The sequence below is a fragment of the Galeopterus variegatus genome, unplaced genomic scaffold (assembly GCF_000696425.1).
Source record: "Galeopterus variegatus unplaced genomic scaffold, G_variegatus-3.0.2 Scaffold13524, whole genome shotgun sequence".
NCBI classification, from domain to species: domain Eukaryota; kingdom Metazoa; phylum Chordata; class Mammalia; order Dermoptera; family Cynocephalidae; genus Galeopterus; species Galeopterus variegatus.
In genome coordinates, this window is record NW_007739635.1 from 21,971 (window position 1) to 29,642 (window position 7,672).

The 7,672-nt window shown below is 47.7% G+C and overlaps 1 pseudogene; it reads left to right on the forward strand.

Annotated features, from left to right (window-relative positions):
• Nucleotides 1–4,134: 4,134 nt before the first annotated feature.
• LOC103581627 lies at nucleotides 4,135–7,300 on the forward strand (annotated as a pseudogene).
• The last annotated feature ends 372 nt before the right edge of the window (nucleotides 7,301–7,672 follow it).

Below are 7,672 nucleotides of genomic sequence, written 5' to 3' on the forward strand. Positions count from 1 at the left end.
CTCTCTCTCTCTCTCTCTCTCTCTCTCTCTCTCTCTCTCTCTCTCTCTCTCTCTCTCTCTCTCTCTCTCTCTCTCTCAACTGTAATTAGAGACATCTGGGCTGGACAAAGAGTTTCAATAGTACACAGAGTAGAATGAAGTTCCCAGGGCCATACTGGAGAAGTGCAAATATAGGGCCCAGAGCCAACACTAAGATTATGAAGTCTAGAAAATTTCACTTGCCCTATCCCCAGTAATTTCACACATTACCTCAAACCAAAAAAAATATCAAAAGAAGTGAGAAAGAAGTCGCAAAAGGGCACCATGAAGCCTTAGCAGAATGGAAGAAAATGCAGGAAGGAAGTCCTAGCCTGGCTGCCTTGGCACTTTGGTTTGGTAGAGGGGACACAAACTTACTGTGTAAACCTCAGACAAAAATTGGAACCAGTTTGAGCATTTTTGTGCATCTCCTCCCTCCCAGACACCTACTCCAAATTGACAGCTCAACATCCTCAGCTGAACAAAATGAAGCAATCTTGCTGCCATGTTGCTGCCATCTTGCTGCCTTGTTCTAAGAATAGCTAACAAATTCCATTTGGGATCCCCCAGGGAACACACACTTATTCTCCATCCCTTCGAGTGCTAGAGTCCGTGCTCTTATATCTTGAGGATCTGAGAGACTATCACAGTTGCCATGCACACCATGTTACATACCATAGCATTTCCTAAGGAGCCAGTTTCCTCCCTTCTCATGGTCTCTGTACTCCTGAAAGGGAGAGTCAGAAAGTGGTCAAGGACTGGACTCCTGTCCCACATTCCTTCTCCAGCCACTTCACCATCTGAGCTCGCCTGTCTGATTCTGAGGCCTCCGACAGCTTACAAGTTAGAGAGAGTTGTATACTGATGGAATTTCTCCAGGATGCCATGTTCTAGGAAAGGCAAACTATTAGTTCCTGAGGATAGAGATATATTTCATGGTATCTGACAAATATCAGTGATACTGAATTCTTTCTAAAGGTCAGAATGCCTAAATATTGGTTAGGAACAAGCCATGAATCTGACCAGTTTCCTGCTTGTCAACTTGTCTATAATCTTCCCAGAGCAGATGATACCTTTGTCACAGAAACTCTCAAATCCTTTCGATGTTACTCACACATCCAAGCGTGGTGATCGATAAATGATCAACACGTAATTTCTGAGACCTGACCTCAGACTGTTCAGAAAGATCTGGATATTTCATCCTCCACCTTCCCAGCACCTCACAGGATACACACCCAGGAATAAAATGAGGTGGACTTCAGACTGGATTGAGGACATTTCTAGTATCTTAACAACCTTTGGCAAGACAAGTTACCAGGACATAGTGCAAAAAGTAGACACATAAAGGAAGCAAACTCAGCTCTTGAATCACTTCCTCCTGGCACCACCTAACATTGACCTCACACTCAGACTCATGTGCACACACCCAGACATGAGACACTCTCATAAACATTCACAGCACCACCCTGAACTCTTAAGTGGCAGTGACACAGAAGCCATTAGGACTATACTCAGATCACATATGCGTTATAGGAGCTACCCAGACAACATTAACCATCCCATAAGAATTAAAACTTCAACCACCTTCCCCCTTCACCATATATGAATACTGGGAGCTAGAGCATGCATATGATTCTCTGTGCTCTGTTGTTCTGTCAGGTTCCATGGAGAAAAGAAAAACATGAAGCAGAGACCCTAATGGCCATGAAAAAACTCCTGCTACTTATTTCAGTGAAGTACAGGGAGGAAACAGCTAGCAAAGTTATCAAAACAATCATAGCCCCCCCAGAAGTTGAATGTGATGCTCAGGGGTTGGTTGTAGAGGTAGGTGGGATAACAAAAAGGGAAGCTACATCAATACCAAATCATGAGAAGTCTGTGCAATGGCAGGGAACCTCTCAACTTAACCCTCTTTCCCAGAGCCAAGGGCGCTCCTGAATCCAGAGACTCCCCATCACAAACACAGTGGGCATCTTCACCCCAATGAAACACAGAGATTTAGAGAAGAGACAAATAGAACACACAGCCTTCTCCCTTGGGGGAGGCAGAAACATTTGACAAACCAACAGCATTCAGAGTTCTGCCACCCCTGGCCCTACTCCCTTTGACTGATCACAGAATCAGAACTTTAGAGCAAAAGGAACACAAAAGACTATCTCACTCTAGTTCAACAATTTACAGATAAGAAAATGCAAGTCCAGAGTGGGTCAGGGACTTTCTCATAGTAACAAAAGAAGCTTGCAGGTCAGCTGACACAGAAGCTGGTCTCACCATTCCCAGCCCAAGGCCCTCTCCTTGCTTCTGGATCTCCCTGAGGCCAGATGTCTCCAGTGGACATCCCAAAACATGAACCACATAACCCTCTGATGTCCTCACCCAAGGTGGGGAGTGTAACTGGATCAGTCCTCCAAACTTGCTAGTGGATGAGGTGGAGGGAGAAGGATTCATATTTATTCCTAGGTATGCACTGTCATGTTCAAGGCCCTTAGGGAAATTACCACTCCATTTCAGAAAATGTGGGGACATGCATGGACTGCTGCCACAGATAACAGGATCCCCACTTCACACCCAGGCTGTAGTTCCACTACTCCCCACCTACTGCTCTCAGTAGATCCCTGTTCTTGAGCAAAGCAGCTACACTTCATGTAGAGCTCCACCTCCATGTCAGAGGGGGCTGGGCTGAGAGGAACCACACTGTGACTGCTCCTCTGCCAGTGCTCATCCCTGACTGAGCACCAAACCACACACAGGTCCCACGCAGGTTACAAGACCCCCAGGGGCAGGAAGAGAAGTGAAACCTATCTCTAAGGGGGCATAGCTAGAAAAATAGGTAAGAGAAAAGAGATTCTAATGAAGGGAGAAAGGAAATGGGAATAAGAGACACTGCCTCAAAGTGCCTCCTCTAGCTTAAACGCCAGCATGACTTCATGCATTTTGGTCCCCCATAAATCCCTCCACAAGCCCAGAGAAGAAAAGATCACATAGGCTACACTGTTGATTTCACAGAGGAACAAGACTGGAGAAGCCAAGATTCCACTGCCTTCCAGAACCCAGACATCCAGTCCCAACTCAGCAGGTCTCAGACATCAGTTTTTGAGTAATTCTGCTTTCAGTTGGACCAAGTGAGACCTATGGATCTCAGTTTTTGACAAACATGCCAAACAATTCACATGCAGATGTAGAGAAAAGTATAGCTTTCACATGTGCAATTTGCTTCTGTACAAATGTTTGCTAAAAACCGGAAGACATAACTAATGTCATTTAAAGTAAGGCATCTTCTAAGGGATTATGTAGAAGTCAGGTGGGCAAAGGCTCATTAATTCCAGGAAGGGAGTAATTACCACCCGGTTCCAGGAACTAACCAGTTTCTTACATAGAGGCCACATGGCCACAAGGAAGATAAACGATTGGGAAATACAATGTTCCTTATCGGGGTGCCAGCCCACTAACGCCCACCAATAAATCTAAAGGTCACCTCAGGTAACCCGTAAGCGGTATACAACTCATCCTGTTGCAAAAATCTGTTCTAAAAAACTATATAAAAAGCTCCTATGTTAAGAGCTCAGGGCCGCTTCTGTCCTGAAGATGGAGCGACCCCAGCATGCTGGAATAAAAACCTGTTGCTTATTGCAACGGTCTCTATCTCATGGTCTTTGTGAAGTGAGCCATCCCAATGTGTGGGATTTGTTCACATTGCACAGGTCTTACATTTTTGGTTTGTTGGCCGGGAAGCGGCTCTCTCTGGGACAGGAGACTAGAGAACAGAGGATTGCTTGAGCAGCTACCACGGTTGTCTCTGTCTGTCCGCTGTGTCTGTCTTTCAGTCTTCTTTGTTGTGTACTGTAATCTTGTTTCGGATTTTCTGAGGCTCCAAGGCAGAGTGACCGGTCTGTAGTGGTCATAGCAGTGGGTAGACGTACTAGCGCATCACGGCCAAAGGAATCCTGGAGGACGCTCTGGATTCCTCTGTGGGAGACAAACAAGTTTGGCTCCATGGGAGATCTCTAGGAAGGAGAGCCCTCCCGAGTTCTCTGATAATCTGGTTGTGGCACCCGTTTTGGTTTTTGTTTGTCTGGTTGTGTGTGTGTGGGGGGACTGACAGTTTTCTGGGGCGACATGGGGCAGACTGTATCAACCCCTTTAAGTCTGACTCTGAAATACTGGACTGACGTGAAGGACAGAGCTAATAATCTGTATGTGCAGGTTAGAAGGACAAAGTGGGCACTTTGTTATTCAGAGTGGCTGACTTTCCAACTCGGGTGGCCTGCTGAAGGTTCCTTCTCTCCGCCATTGATCACGGCGGTAAAAAGAAAGATTTTCAGCTCTGAAATTCACCCAGACCAGATACCTTATATCATTGTCAGGGAAGATCTAGTCATGGATCCTCCTCTGTGGGTCCATCCCTTTGTTCCCCTAACAGGTCCATCGGCTGTATTTGCTCTTCGAGGAATGGAAAAGAAACCGGAGGTCCTGCCATCCACTGACACAGACTGGCTTATTTCTGATCCTCCTCCCCCTCCCTATCCCCCTTCTCTCCAATCACAGGCAGTCCGCCCATCAGCTCCGCCAGAGGACCCACAAGAACCTGAGAGAGGGCCTGCTCAAGGGACACACAGTAAACGAGTGGCCTCTCCAGAGGCAATTCCTATATTCCCCCTGCGGGCTTATGGCTCTCCTGATGAAGAGGGCAACCAGCCCTTACAGTACTGGTCTTTCTCTTCTTCCGATCTTTACAATTGGAAATCTCAGAATCCCCCTTTCTCTGAAAACCCCCAGGGTCTCACTAACCTTGTAGAATCCCTTCTATTTACTCATCAGCCCACCTGGGATGACTGCCAGCAGCTCCTCCAGGTCCTGTTCACCACCGAGGAGAAACAACGAATCCTCCTGGAGGCTCGAAAGAACATTCCAGGAGACGATGGGTGACCTACCCTCCTCCCTGATAATATAGATGCAGGATTCCAGTTAACCAGACCAAACTGGGATTTCAACTTGGCAGAAAGTAGGGAGCACCTGAAGGTCTATTGCCAGGCTCTAATGGCAGGTCTCTGAGGGGCAGCAAAATGCCCCACCAATTTGACTGAGGTAAGAGAGGTAATCCAGGGGCCCAGTGAGTCTCCATCAGCATTTCTGGAGGGACTCATGGAGGCGTTCCATCAGTTTACCCCATATGATCCTAGTAGTGAAGAGCACAAAGCTACAGTGACAGTTGCTTTTATTGACCAGTCTAGTAGAGACATCAGGAAGAAACTGCAGAAGCTTGAATGGTTACAAGATAAGTCATTGAGGGAATTAGTGCAGGTGGCTGAAAAGGTTTATCATAGTAGAGAGTCAGAGGAAGAAAAGGAAGAAAGAAAGCAGAAAGAGCAGGAAGCTAAAGAAATAAAGAGAGAAAAGTGCCAAGAAAGAAATCTTCACAAAATTCTGGCCACTGTAGTCAGGGAAACTAGGGAACCCAGTAAGACAGTACCAGGCAACAGGAAGGAACCCCTAGCGAAGGATTAATGTGCGTACTGCAAGGAGAAAGGACACTGGGCTCGAGAATGCCCCAAGGAAAAAAAAAAAGCCTCAGGCCCCCAAAGTCCTGGCCCTGCAGGAAGACAGTGATTAGAGGGGATGGGGTTTGGACCCCCTCCCCAAACCCAGGGTAACCCTAACAGTGGAGGAGAAGCCTACTCAGTTCATGGTAGATACTGGAGCTGAAAATTCAGTGTTGCAACAAGTAGATGGACCCCTTCTCAAAAAGAAGTCGTGGGTACAAGGGGCTACAAGGAACAGACAGTACTCATGGACTACCCGAAGAACAGTGGACCTAGGCGTGGGCCGGGTATCCCGCTCATTCATTGTCATTCCTGAGTGCCCCTACCCACTACTAGGAAGAGACCTCCTCACCAAAATGGGTGCTCAAATTCATTTTGACCCCGAGGGACCTCGGGTGCTAAATCGACAAGGAAAGCCTCTCCAGGTACTAACTCTCAGGTTGGAAGATGAATACCAATTGTTTGAAAAACAAGGGTGGGAGACCGGACAGATGGACTGGTGGTTAGAAACCCAGGCGTGGGCAGAAACTGCAGGGATAGGGAAGGCTAAAAACCGGCCCCCCATCCACGTAGAGCTGAAGGCTTAGGCCAGTCCTATAGCTGTCCAACAATACCCAATGTCCCGAGAGGCACGCGAAGGCATCCGACCCCACATAGCCCGTTTGCTCCAGCTGGGGATCCTACAAAAGTGCCAATCAGCCTGGAACACGCTGTTGCTACCAGTCTGAAAACGTGGGACTAATGACTACCAACCGGCCCAAGACCTCTGAGAGTTAAATAAGCAGGTGGCCGACCTCCACTCCGCAACTCCTAACCCCTATAATCTTTTAAGTTCTTTACCTCCAGACAGGAGCCGGTATTTGGTACTGGATCTGAAAGATGCATTCTTCTGTTTGCCGCTGACTGTAAAACGTCAAGATTACTTTGCCTTCGAGTGGAAAGATCCAGAGACTGGCCTAGCAGGGCAACTCATGTGGACCCGCCTGCCTCAAGGGTTCAAAAATCCACCCACCATCTTTGACGAGGCCCTCCGCCAAGACTTGGCTATGTTCTGGGCCTCTAACCCCCAGGTGACTCTGTTGCAGTATGTAGATGATCTCCTCCTGGCAGTGGCCGATGAGGAACTGTGTCTGGAAGGAACAAAGCATCTCCTTACGGAGTTGGGAGAACTGGGCTACCAAGCCCCCACCAAAAAAGGCTCAGATCTGCAAGTGACAGGTCAGTTACTGGGGGTACCTTCTTAAAGACGGGGAGGTCAGTACCTTCTTAAAGATGGGAAAAGATGGTTGTCAGAGGCCAGAAAAGAGACAGTGTTTCATATTCCGCCACCCGCTAATCCAAGACAAGTCAAGGAATTTTTAGGTACGGCCGGGTTCTGCCGCCTATGGATACCTGGTTTTGCTGAGATGGCAGTCCTGTTATATCCCCTCACTGAGAACAGTCAGCCCTTCAAGTGGGGAAAGGAAGAACAACAGGCTTTTAACAACATCAAGACGGCCTTAATGTCTGCACCGGCTCTGGGGCTCCCCAACCTAACCAAGCCCTTCCACCTGTATGTGGCAGAAAATAAGGGGGTCGCAAAAGGGGTCCTAACTCAAAAATTGAGACCCTGGAAAAGGCCTGTAGAATATCTGTCTATAAAATAACACCCAGTAGCCTCAGGGTGGCCAGCTTGTCTAGGGATCATAGCGGCAGTAGCAGTTCTGGTAAAAGATGCCGACAAGTTGATGCTGCTCAAATAAATACCTAGTTCCAGGGGTCAAACCAAAGACTACCCCAGCACCCCAGGTACCCAACCAGAGTCCTCAGTCCCCACTGCAGGGACAGAGGCAGCAGCCCCAATGGAAATAACTCAGCCCCCTGAGCCTAGGCCTCAAAAACAAACTGGATTATTCCGCTTAATTTCTGAAGCCTTCAAGGTCTTCAATAGTACCAACCCCAATGCTACCCGCTCCTGCTGGCTTTGTTATAATGTTGCTCCCCCATATTGTGAAGGAACAGCCTTCAAAATGGAATTAATACTACAACTGGTGTCTCCAACTTTCGTTCGCAGCAACGACAGTTCAAACTCACTCTGTCAGCTGTTATGGGGCAAGGAACATGTGTGGGAAAAA